Consider the following 13501-nt stretch of genomic DNA (forward strand, 5'->3'; position numbering starts at 1 on the left):
CGATCAATGCTGCTGAGCACTGTCACTGTTGTCCTTCCGCAACGCTCAGTAATCTCCTTACTGAGGAGACCTCGTGAGTCTCAATCTCATGAGATCTCCTCAGTGAGTAGCTTACAGCGCACAGTGACAGGACTACAGTGACAGGACAACAGAAAGAGGTAAGCACTTGGGGTGGATGGGTGCTCACAGGGGGATCCTCACGGGGGAATGGAGGCCCCTTAGCCCACGGGCCTCCATTCCTTTACCCGGCCCTGGATAAGTAGCAGGAATTGGGAGGAGCAGCGAGTGTGCTGCCTCTTCCATTATTCCAATGTCTCACAAGTAGAACATATGACCAGTCATATCTCGCTCACTTTTGTTCCCTGCGTTTCCCTGCATCGGTTCCATTGAGTGAACTAAGAAAAGGCTGATTGCAGTGACCACCAACGAGATTAGTGACAAGATCTCTGCTAAGTGTAGTAGGCCAAACTCTCTCTACCATCCCAACTGTGGAGAGTTAAGAGGTAATTCAGCTAATGGTTCCATATTTACCCCTGGACAAACCATGTTGCAGTGCAAGGGGTGCAAACGCAGTTCCATTTGCATGCAGAGAAACCACTGTAGCTCACAAATACTGAACAGCTTTATTTTAACACTGATTTAGAGTAGAGCTAGGAAGTGCCCATTCCCGAACTCTTATGCTCATTTTTAAATTGTCCCCCAATGTGTCAAATTGCCCCTTTTAGCTAGATTTACCCCTTAACCCTAAATGCGGAACTTTATTTAAACTATCTTCAGTTCTGATACATTTCTGAAACATATATCTACTGTATGTTTGCCTGTATAAGGAAAAAGTTGCAGACAACTTGCATTTTAAGTTTACCAGTCCTTTAAATCTATTTTGGTGAAATTCAGTGCCGATGAATTAATTGCCACCTACCACTCCACAGGGCATCTTTTAACCGCCACTTACATTAGTATCACTCCGATTAGAAAGCCATACCTATATTTTATTAACAACTATATATATAAAAGAAAATCAACTGATTAAAAAGTAGGATAAAAAGATTGTCGAAATCAGGAGAATAAGACTTTAATATATTCAGAATATCCAGCTGAGCTTCTGCAGATAATATTAGGATATGCGAGACTTTCTTGAAATAGGCAGTTTCTGAGTTTAATTGTCTCGGACAAGGAACTTACTGAGCAGCAGGGACCTTGCGACCCAGTTACACTATTAAATGTAACTTAGTTTTATGCAGCTCAAACATCGAGCGTCTCTGTGCAGTAGACACATTTTTGCTTGGAACAAGTTCCGTGGCATTTCAACATTATATTATGTGCAGACATTTACATCAATAGAAAACACGTCAATTCATTTTAGACTAATTCTGTAAAGCATGGATCGTAGCAGAAGGTGTGGAGCTCAAAATGTGTTCACAAGTAAAAAGAGTACAATAATTCTGTCCAAACATTGAAAAATGTTTGTTGATTTTTTTGGGTTTTTTTTAGGCTTATTTATTGGTGTCTAGCCCAGTGATGGGCAGCACGGTCTAAGAGCACATCCATTTCTAAAGCTAAGTACACACTGGAGCATTTTCGTCCAATTATCGGGCTAATCAGCCAACATACGACCGTTCGGTTGGAAGTCGAGTTTGTGTGTATACTGACATGATGGTTGAAAGTCGTTCCAAAGTGTGGATTGTCGGCTTAATTGGTTGGTTGTACTGTTTAATATTTTCCGACCAATCACCTAACGATCATATATTGTGTATAAGTTTCCGATCGATCCATGAGCCAATGGTTCCTCCAGCTGCCACTACTTTGCTCACAACAATATGGCTGTGGAAAGTGGCTGCCCGGGTGGTCGGTCTTTCGTTAATCGTCTAAAACGTCACTAGTGCGTACGCATTAATCGTCCGAGCGATCGGACCTTCGGTCAAAGGTAAAGTCGTCGTAGAGAACACGTTTTTTTCGGAAAATTCTTCAGTGTGTAACTAGCCTTAGTCTTTGGAAACACCCTCTTAAAAATCAATCTGCACCTAGCATTGTGAAATGGCAGATATTCTGTAGAATACGTTGGGTTTAAACAGTAAGAATGTCATGTCAAAGGCCAATCTACTATCATTTTAGGACCGAACTCTTAATTTATTTAAACATTTTAGCTTTTCTTCTAAACTACTGGTCAATGTGACCGCTACCTGCACTACACCCAGAAGTTTGTAGAAATACTTTACTTTTACTTTCAGACGTGCATTTAAAGGGGAGATGGGTGGGAGAGAGAGGAGAAGTGGAGGGAGTGGAATGGACTTTTAAGGAGCAGTCATAGGTTGCCTGCTGTGTGTAGGCAAACATTTGTATCCTACAGCAATATGTCTATCCAAAGACGGAACATAAAAACAGACAATATTTTCATATTTATTTCCCTGTAAACATATTTATAGCAACTGATAAGTCCAACAAGCTGTCTGACTGTTCTGACGCTTATTCCGGACAGGACAGCACATTACCAATTAGAATATTTCCAATTCAAAATAAAATCTTTTTTTCAGCAATTTTTGCATCTATCGTACAAGTCATTTGGAATCATCATCATCTTATTTAAGGAATGACCAGTTACACCTAAGTACGTGAAGGTCTTCACATCATTTTCAGCAAATCATTGTTTGTTACTCTAATTGGTTTGCAGCTCTGTTAAAATAGGTTCATATGCAGGAAAATAAGCATATGTGATCACGAAGGAAAAAGGAACTATTTCAGCTATGTAGACCCACATATTTATACATACACAAGCCCCTCTATTTGCTCTACGATAACAGTATCACATCCAGACCCATGCCCCATGACCATAGAGTTATCATTTCACAGCTACACAACTTCCACACAAAGCTTTGACATACAGACCACCCATGGCTTTTAGCTCATGTAGTTTGGGCCATTGTTAGAATGGGTGTCTGAATGAAATATAAAATCTACTCTATCCTTCTCCGTCCTTCCGTTTTACCTCTGCTCACTCTCAATTTCCCACCTTGTTCAATTTCCAACTTCTATGCCCTAGTGCACCCTCTGTGTCACCTCCCAACCTAACAGTCAGCTGAGCCCTACTCTGAATAGTATGTTTCCAGAACTTCCCCCTTGTGGTGTATGTAGTTCTTGTTACTGTGTGTGTATATGCGGCGGAGGGATACACCGGATCTTATTTGGTGCTGTATATCATTGGTGTATGTACCTATCTTCTGTGTAATGTGTTTCCTGCATTTCTACAGTAAAGAAGCGTGCAATAACCACTGTGCCTTGTTCACTAAAGACTTTTATTGAAATATAAGTCACAGATTTAACACCCCTCGTGCAGCTTGATAGCACATTCAAGTGTCCGTTTATACACGATACCCATATCCTTCAGGCTAACTTTGTTTTGAGATATTTGCAAGGCAGAACCTGCCTGTTCAGAAATTCAGACCTGCATCTATTTGTTGACCGGCTTCTCCTTCCAATATAAACCTGTTTCACGGCATTAATGCAGGACCTACTGTGCAGGCAACCATTGGTTCTGTCTATCATACAACTGAATATAGTGGCTCTGTAGGGAACATTGCTGAATATGTAGGAAGTTCACACTATGAATACATCATTGCTCCTGCCTGTCGTTAAATAATGAGTTAAAGTTGAATAGCTGCTTAATGTCTGTTTCTATTTCACACTTTATGTGATGCTCATTGAAATAATGATTGTCTTTGATAGTGTTATTTGAATGAGTTATCGACTTCAAAAGTATGAAGGCATACTACATCAATCAGTCAATAGTCCTACTGCTGTTATTTTCTTTCTGTGAAGCCTCTGTACACATATTTGTTGTTTTATCAGTTTTGTGTTCCTTGTTACAATTATTTATGTTTCGCTTTATATGTGCGGATCAAATCGCATCTCTTTTATCTGTCAGTCTCATCTCTCCATTACAGTCTCGCTCTGAGTGCACAAACAGCGGGAGCTCGGCTAACACTCACACGCGCTATTTATATTGCCATCCATTATTAATGCCATTGACACAATTATAGATGATGTCATGATATGAGAGCTCATTAGAGGTTTTATAGGAGACTGGTGCCATCGCTATGATTTACGGACAAGGAAGCAACAGTTTCTGCAATGTTGTACAACATGGTACCATCCCCAATCTTACATACAATACATGGTCTTTGAGGGTCTATGGTGATATTAAACGTTCAATGTGTAATAGAACATAGCCAGAAAAGAGCAGGTATTTTTAAATTAATTTATAGAAGCTATCACTTGGATTTATATGTGTAATGCAAACTAATAATAATGTATAAATATATGTATTAACGTTTGTAATAAAAATATTAATATATATTTCTTATATAAAAATAAATCTTATATATCCTCGATGGCTACTTTATTAGATACATTGACGTAATAGCTAGCTGCGCTCCTACTTACCCTCCAAACTGCATGAATTCAGGGTATGGACAATACTCAGTGCAATACAATGGTTTTGGGCCATGTTCAATGATATGTCGCATATTCGGTGCATGTGGTGTTCCAGCTTATCTGATAGATGCCAGGTTGGTGACTGTCCATGCCACTGATTTAGGATGATTTCATTATTTAGCTCCTGGAACCATTTTACGGTTTCCCTAGCCCTTTGGTGGTATGGATTGCTATCTTGCCCAAATTGCCTGTTTGTAGACTGGCATATTGGAGATGGGTACACTGCTGCCATGCGGGGAATGCTCCTGGTTGATGAATGCAGATGTGATCTGCAGCATTCGAACATTGATGCACTTGTGCCAAGGGACTAAATGCGTGCAATGAAAACACACCAGACAATCTCACTACTGCCACCACTAGCAGCTTGTAGTCTGGTACCAAGCATAATGGATTCATGGACCCATGTGGTTTTCACCATATACTGGTCCTCCCATCTGAATGAACCAGCAGGAACCAATATTTTCTTTTCAATGGTTCAATGTGTTCCTTAACCTTATGTTTTTTTGATCACTGTTACTTTGTACAACTAGTGCCAGCCTCTTTCAGCTCCATTCATCTAAGGTCTTTTTCCAACCCGCAGACTCCAGTTAACTGGTTTTATTTAGGTTTTGGACTCTTCACTGAAATTATACTGTTCCTGACATTCTGAAAGTCACTTAAATATTTTTTCTTGCCCATTTTCCCACTGAATTCCACATTTACAGAATCCATTGCTTGCTTGGTTAAAATAGCATTGTCTGTACACACAGTAAGAGTCAGAGAATGAGCAATCAATTACCTAGGAGGGCAGATTTTCCTAATGAATTGGACCCTCTAGAACACAAAGCACATTGGATGTGCAGCACAAATTACCTTGGATTTGCACATGTGTGAACATGACCACCTCCTAGTACTTTAGAAACTATCCCTTTATTAAATGCCATTTTTCCATTTTTTCCTAAAAATACTGCTCGGTTTAGTCTAAATTTTAGCTTAAGTTAACTGTGATTGAAATGACATTCAGACTGCCTTCATTGCTATGGTCCTTCTGTCTTCTTAAAGCTTTTTTTAATTACACTGTAGAAACTGACCTTTGGCATTCACTTCTCCACTGACGTGAACTGCAAGGCACAAAATGTGTCCAAATTAAAAGTATAAGACGGAATCCAATCAGAATTGGTGTAAAATGAAGTCTCGGTTTCTGGTTGGTTAATTGGTTGCTGACAAAATTGGCCCTAGTATGTGTGTGTGTGTGTGTGTGTGTGTGTGTGTATGTATGTGTATGTGTGTGTGTGTGTGTGTGTCTATTAGTGAATTTAGACTGTAATTTATACTCCAACGTGCTAGGGACTGATGTGAATGGCATAAATATTCTCTGTACAGCGCTGCGGAACTTGTGGCGCTATATAAATACATTATGATGGTGAGGAAATAATTGTTATGAGCTGATAGTTCTTCTGCGGTTATTAAAACAATCAAGGTATGCGGTGGTATGCCCGAGTCTGCCACAAAAACACTCATGCACAAAGTATATAATTAAAAAAGTTTATTCTAACATGTAAAAAACCATAATAGGTACAACCAATGGGGACTGTTATCGGTGCCAAAACAATTGGTAGCGAGGTAGGTGCACCTACACGCTGACCAGATATTATATGTACCAGTCCAGCAACTGTATAAAAACCGTTCCACTCTATTAATATAGAGATTGTAATAAGATTTTCACGGAATTACCAAACCCTGTCAGGGATAGTAATATGGAGAATAAAGTGGTGTGTTTGGGAGGTCCAACTCCGGAATAACTGATGAAATCCAATACGGAATGTCAAAAGGTAACAAAGGTCTCTTACCAATTTCTGGCGATGTATTATAGGACCGGTACCTTGATATGTACTATGTACTGTGTAACCGACATGGATCCTCCTCTTCTAGATGTAGATATTATATGGAGCTCTGTGTGTAGCTCTTGTTCTCACCACATAAACTCCAAACACTAGTGCGTGGTCCCGCTAGTGACTGACATCATAGAAGTGCGTCCCCGTCTCCTCCGGGACTCTTCAGAAGTATAAAAGTGAACGGTTGGTAGAAAGATGCACTGGTATGGGCACTAGACTGTAGTCCACAAGAATGGTTAAAATAATTGCTGTTCATCTGACGCGTTTCATCCCCATATAGGCGATTTCCTCAGAGATCGAGATCCTCATACCTTGATTGTTTTAATTATCTATTTTTGGGGTGCAGATCCCCAGCGTTGGTACCGAGTCTGAGCAGTCATTTCAGTGCCGGACTAAGTTATCTTCTGCGGTTATGCCCCAATCCTCAATGGGGAAATAAAATGAGAATTATGGAAAAAAATTCCCAAATTCCCAAAGTCTGAATAATTCATTATTCCTAGTTTCTAGTTAATATAACTTACCTAGTTTTTGGCTATAATGTGTAACAAAGGGAGGCATTTATCTGAAAAGATGCAGAGAAAGCACACAAGTAGAATAAAACATTGGTGCAGTTATGCACCTAGATTGAGGTTAAACCAGGTAAAAACTTATATATAGTTTAAAGTTTGGTTAACTTACATGATTTGAAAGCTCCTTCCTGTCAGCAAACATATAGGGTGTGTCTGTTAGTGCAAACAGAGCCAGTGATGGGCGTTTTCTCTTAAAGAGAAGGTGGGTGTGTCACCTGCCCATCAAGCTAAGGCTGGGGGAGGAGTATCATGTATAAAAGCTTGTTTGTGTCATTCGTTTACTGAGACCAACGCTGGGGAAGCTGGCTGGTCTTGAGAGAGCTGGACTATGTATAGCTAGCGTTTAGGGTCTCCATAATTGCTGTGAAAGTTATACGGTATCAAATACATTTTAACCATCCTGACAATAAAGCTGCATAAAAAGAAAAAGTTGTTTGCGTGTGCTTCAGCAGTAGCGGGCTCTTGCCACAAATGATTAAACTAATATTAAAAATTTTTTTTATATAGAAAAAGAGTGTAATATTCTATTCACTGTAGGAATGATACAGAATTCTTTATTTAAATATATGCTTAAGGTAAATGTCATTAAGTATATTGGCTTGTATCTAAAACACATTCTTTGCAAATCTCGTAGTGCTCTATATAGATTTTGCACTCAAAAAAGGCAAATATTTAACTTGCACCAAACCCCAAATTTTAATAATAAACATAATTTGATCAGTAAAGAAGAAGCACTTGAAAGTACAGGATTTCAAACACATATAACAGGCTATTTTAAAAGTTTTCCTCTAGAAATACTTAAATATTAAACAATCCGCAAAACTGCCCTAGAAACTCAAGTTATCTTTTCCAATTTTATTTTCTGTTGGAAAAACTTCTTTGTTTCACTAAGGACAAATCTCTTGTGTTTTGTAGCAGTGTTATTGAACAAGTTTAATGATTTGCAGAGGACCTCTTCCAAAGGCATTACTGGGCAACATGAGATTAAAAATGTAAGATCGTACAGGCTCTTCTAGAGTAAATGAAAATATTTTATGCAGCTACCAAGAAAGGCCTCCAGAGATCAAATTAGAATCTTGCTGTGAAGGGAGATGTTTAGGCATGCTGTAGAATTATTTATGTCTATGTTCAGTTCATGAGAGAATAAGCGGACATTAGGTTTAAATTAACAAAGGGGAGAAAAAGAGTTTTTAGCAATTTGACTGCTAATGATAATTCTGATTTATTGTTAACCTAACAGTTTATGCAATAGACAATGGAATAATTGCTATCACAGCGATTGTAGGTCTTAGTACAAGTTCATCTAATTCAATGACTGATGTCCAGAGTATTGTCTCCTGAATTTTTGTGCTGTTCCCTGTGTGTCTTGTTTTAATTTTTCTGCAACTTGTGCACCTAGGGAATAGAGGGAAGACATATTTAGGAATACAGGGCCTCAGAGCAACAGATAACGTTGCTAGGGGTATTGTACTTCATTCACGCCATAGGTAATGCAATTGATCTGTTCAACAGTTCCAAGAATTGAAAAGGTTTAGCTTTATCAAATTACATAATGAGCTGTGTGAGCACAGAAGCCTGACAGTATGTGTCTGTATTAAGTTAAGATTATAGATGGTAAAGGTAAAAATCGCTCACAGTGCCCATGGCAATCTAGCAGACTTGGTGCAAGAAAGTGCATCTGACCTAAAGTACTAGTCACATGACATGACCATGGGAAATAATCATAATAAATGTATTGATATATGTCATGGTGTAAGGTACTTCATATAATTAGTATAGAATATATATGTTATTCTGTTTGTATCATATAGAGCAGAAATATGAATACATTAGACTTGCATCTTCCCTCTAGTTGTTTGTGCAGCCCCACAGATATACCCCTTACATTTATTTCTCAACCCCAAATGCTTATTGACCAGTGATGGACAAACTTTTTCAGGAGCGGGCCAAATAAAAAAAGAAAAACTTTAGGCGGGCCAATATAATTTATTAAAAAACTCAAATATCGAAATATATAATACAAATTTTTTGAATGGGACGGGAGGGTGTTATATAGCAGTGTTACCTCTATAAGTGCAGCGATCGTACAGACACAGGACTTATTTCAGCAGGCTGTTGCAGATCCGTCTTTCTGGTGAGCCACTAACTGACAACACAGCAGCCAATCGAAATCCGCCTTAGTGTATGGCTCAGCCCATCTCTTCTCACATGACTTTCAGCCATTAGGGGGCGGGCAGGTGTTTGAGTGATTGACATACGAAGTGTCCTTTTAGGAAGGAGGATGAAGTGTAATGGAGGAAATAGCTGGGAAGGCATAAAATTGAAGGTTCTGACACACAGGGTTGGCCCTAATAATTTTATGCATATTTTAATGAAATTTTTTAAAATATTGGCGGGCCAGATGGAACCTCTAAGTGGACCGGATCTAGCCCGCAGGCCGTAGTTTGCCCATCACTGCTTATTGACCTACCCAATATGTATACTTTATTTTAAGTTTTGTCTACATACTGTATATGGGCCATAGCAAAGTTTACATTTTGCTTATATTATTGTATCCCACTAGGGGAGCAACTGTGTATTTATGTATAAAAAGGATTTATTATTACAAGAGCATGCATTCATAATCCATAACAATGGTTTTAATAATGAAATCTGAGCTTATATCAGAGCGGGCAATGTAAGAGCTGATCAAACTCAGAGTCACCGGCTCTTTCAGGAAAACATGGTAGTGGTGACCTGGAAGAGGTTTCTGCTAATTCGGTGTAACCAACTGTCTTTCTGCTATTTCCACATGGATGTCCAAATGCTACCTAAAGGTTAACATGTCCAAAACAGAGATGCTTATCTTCTCTCCTGCCAGAGTCACCAACTGCCCTCAAATCTCCCTCACTCAATAACACCACAATTTCCTCAGCCTCCCAAGCCCGCTGCCTTTGTGTCACACTTGACTCCGCCCTCTGCTTTATTCCTCACATCCAGACTCTCTCCCATTCCTGTCGACTCCATCTTAAAAACATTGCCAGAATACGCCCTTTTCTTACTCAACATGATACCAAAACTTTTATCCATTCTCTCATAATCTCCCGTCTTGACTATTGCAACCTCCTGCTATCTGGAATTCCTAATACCCTTAAATCCACACTTCAATCCTTTCTAAATTCTGCTGCAAGACTGATCTTCCTCTCTCCGCTCCACATCTGCTGCACCACTTTTCAAATCCCTACACTGACTTCCTGTGTCCTCCAGAATCAAACTCAAATTACCTAGAACCTCTCAACAACACTGCATACATCTCAAATCTCATATCAAAATATTCTCACTCCCTCTCACCTCTCACTCCCACCTAGACTTCTCCCGTGCTGCTCCCCACTTATATAGTTCCCTACAGCGCTCAATCAGACTTTCCAACAACCTTCAAATCTTTAGACGCGCTTTGAAAACCCATCTCTTTTTTATAGCTTACCTTATCCCTGGTGATACTATTCACACTAATGCACCCTCACAACTGTCCCAATCTCCGATCTGAGCCACATTTGCTCCTCTTGTTTCAGCTGTGCCCTCTTCCACTTAGAATGTAAGCTCTTTATTGAGTAGGGTCCTCCATACCCTTTGTTTTCATGTCTGCATTTATTTTGTCCACCTTGTATGTCCCTGTTTTATGTATGTACTGTTTTTCCTACTGTACAGTGCTGCGGAGCACTGTGGCGCCTTACAAATCTACGATAATAATAATAACAAAGGGTATGGAGGACCCTGCTCATTAGAGAGCTTACATTCCAAGTGGAAGAGGGCACAGCTGAAACAAGAGGAGCGAGTGTGGTTCAGAGTGGAGTTTGGGACAGTTGTTAGGGTGTATTAGTGTGAATAGTGTTATCAGGAATAAGGTCACCTTTAAAAAAGTGATGGGTTTTCAAAGAGCAGCTAAATATATGAGTTATGTTCAGTTGTGTCAATATCACTACATACGATCAGTTACTATTTAAATCCCACTCTGCAACCACATAGGTTTGAGGACAAAATGCATGTCCCCAATGGTTTGACTAAGCAGTGATCAGATTTAGGAATAAAATTTCTAAGTAAATTAATTTGAAATAAAAAATGTTACTCTTGAGCCCAGCTACTCTACAGGGTTGCCAACTCTTCAAATTTCATTAAACTAAATTATAATAATGGTCATCGTGGCCCAATCAGAGATAAATCCCCAAAAAATAAATGTATATATTCTGTGCTGATTTAGAAATTAGTTTGAAACATGTGAAATGCAAGATGGATTGGAAAAAAAAATTATATTAGTTTGTATTTACAATGTCGGGCAATACAAGCATAATGGAATTATCTATTTTGTTGGCTTTACTGCGCAATGGAAGCAGCTGAACAGGACAACTACCAATATGCAATATGGGGCACTTAACCTCAAGTATCAAACTTCTATTGTCCTATAAACGGTAAGCTCATAAGCAGGGCTCTCTTACCTCTCTGTCTGTCTGGTAATACCAGTATTATTTTATTATTGTGCCTGTTCCCAATTGTAAAGAATATAAAGAATATGCTGGTGTTCTATAAATAACAGAAATAATAAAAACGAATCCATTCATCATGTTTCAGACAGTGTTGAACTTTGGACATTTTATGGTCCACAAACCAAAAGCATTCAAGTTCTAATTGCAGTTATATTATTATATCATTTTAGAACAACAATTGCTATAAAAATAAAATAAATAAACTGAACAATAAAGTAACATTTTATACTTTTGGGACATCTTATAAACAACTTTTTCAGGTTGAACCAGTAATAAAAACTTTGCAATCTGATTGGTTCAGTATTCCGCCATTGAAATCTTCTAGCCTGTATTATCAAATTATCAAGACCTTACAATTCTCTCTAATAACTGAATGATATTTATCCAGGCTCAGCAATATTAGCAGCGTTTGGCACCTCCTGCAGAGTTCACAAGTGTCGACTGTTGACAAAACAAAATGTTTGTTCATTAGGTTTTAAATGATTGCATATATTAGAAATGTTTTCTTCCTCGTTTTTAGCCCACGTGAAATAGCCTTCAAGAACCCTTCACACAATTGCTTTAATTATACATCAATAATGGCAGTTTGTTTACTTTGTTTTCTGATGTCAATCTACATGCATGACACATCAAAACATGGATACTTGACACATTTCGGCCCCAGGGTTTGGTTAGGGTTAGAAAGGTCCTCACAAAAAAAAATAATAATCTAAGCAATGAATGACTTTCAGACTGGTTGGGACCTTAAGCGCTTATTGTTCTTGTAAACCTTGTGTGGGGCGGTGTGACTTTAGGGGTTATCCATTGTTGATTCACTTTTATAAATGTCACAATTTCCACATTTTGGGGAAATAATTGACTGTGGTTTTTAGTTACAATTCCACTGGCAGCGATGGAAACCAGCTTCAAACAATAAACCAGAGCAGGAGGAGGAAAGAGCTTTAATTGCAAATTTTGATAATTGTGGAAACTGTTTAAGAGATTCTTTAACCAATATTCCAACCGATTAAAATGAGGTTGAATTAGTTTCAATGCAGTTTAATCCTACTTTGTATCACTGACTCCATAAATTTAAACTAAGTCACAGTATTTAACAATCAATACTCATCTTAGTACAATGTGAATGGGACATATATGCCAACTTTCCACAGTATAGGGCAAAGCTGTCCCAATTGGGATAGGAGAACAGAGCCCTCAAATTGGGACTGTCCAGTTTAAATTGGCACTGTTGGGAGGTAAGGGTTATCACTTAAATAATAACTTAGGCTGGGTACACAGTATAGAAAATTTCTTCCAATGCGATATCATTAACAATTGTACCAATGACTGAAAAAAAAAAAAGAAGTTCCGATCAGCAGCCGATTCATGAGTACACACTGTACACGTTTTACAAGATTTACCTTCAGATCTGTGCTCTTCATCTGTCATAACAATCTGCTGAAAAGATTGCGACTCGTGCTATGACAATAGCATTTAGATAAAGTTAATAGGCCTGATTCATTAAGGAAAGCAAGGCAAAAAAAGGAGTACATTTTCTACTGGACAAACCATGTTACAATGCAAGAGGTGCAAATTAGTGTATTATTTTGCACACTCCATAGAGATCTGTGGACACTGCCAGTCATGAGTGCGTACATACTGCAAAATTGGAACGGCATTGTTCCATTGTTGAGCAAGATTTTTAGTTCGCTTTAAAAATGAAATGAAACGATATGATGTGCTTTGGAACAATAATTGCTCATCATTAGCAGCGCAAACACTAATGCGATATCGCGCAAAGGTCGTTTATCATGTGATTGACCAGATAATCATCTGAAAGTCCTGTAGTGTGTACCCAGCCTTACCTAATTGGGAGCTACGAGTAAATAAAAAATGTCTGCACCTTGGTAAAAACGGTGGTAGTCATTATCCCAAAGATGAAAATGCCCACGTCTGATCCCTCGACAGGATGACACCAAAGGTGTCATGGATGACAGGGTGGGAATACTGACCTTGTGAAAAACAGACGTGCAACAATTCAGACTAATAAAGATCCTGGAAGCCTCCAATG

General features: G+C 38.7%; 1 long non-coding RNA gene across 1 annotated transcript in view; it reads right to left on the reverse strand.

The window, feature by feature from the left end:
* The window catches only part of LOC142100007 (uncharacterized), a 656382-nt gene extending 645866 nt beyond the window's left edge, over positions 1-10516 (reverse strand). The window contains exon 1 of the long non-coding RNA XR_012678652.1: positions 10395-10516. This is a non-coding gene — a long non-coding RNA (uncharacterized LOC142100007). The remainder of the gene's footprint in view (positions 1-10394) is intronic.
* Between the last annotated feature and the right edge of the window lie 2985 nt (positions 10517-13501).

Source organism: Mixophyes fleayi, chromosome 8 (genome assembly GCF_038048845.1).
Source record: "Mixophyes fleayi isolate aMixFle1 chromosome 8, aMixFle1.hap1, whole genome shotgun sequence".
Lineage (NCBI taxonomy): Eukaryota > Metazoa > Chordata > Amphibia > Anura > Limnodynastidae > Mixophyes > Mixophyes fleayi.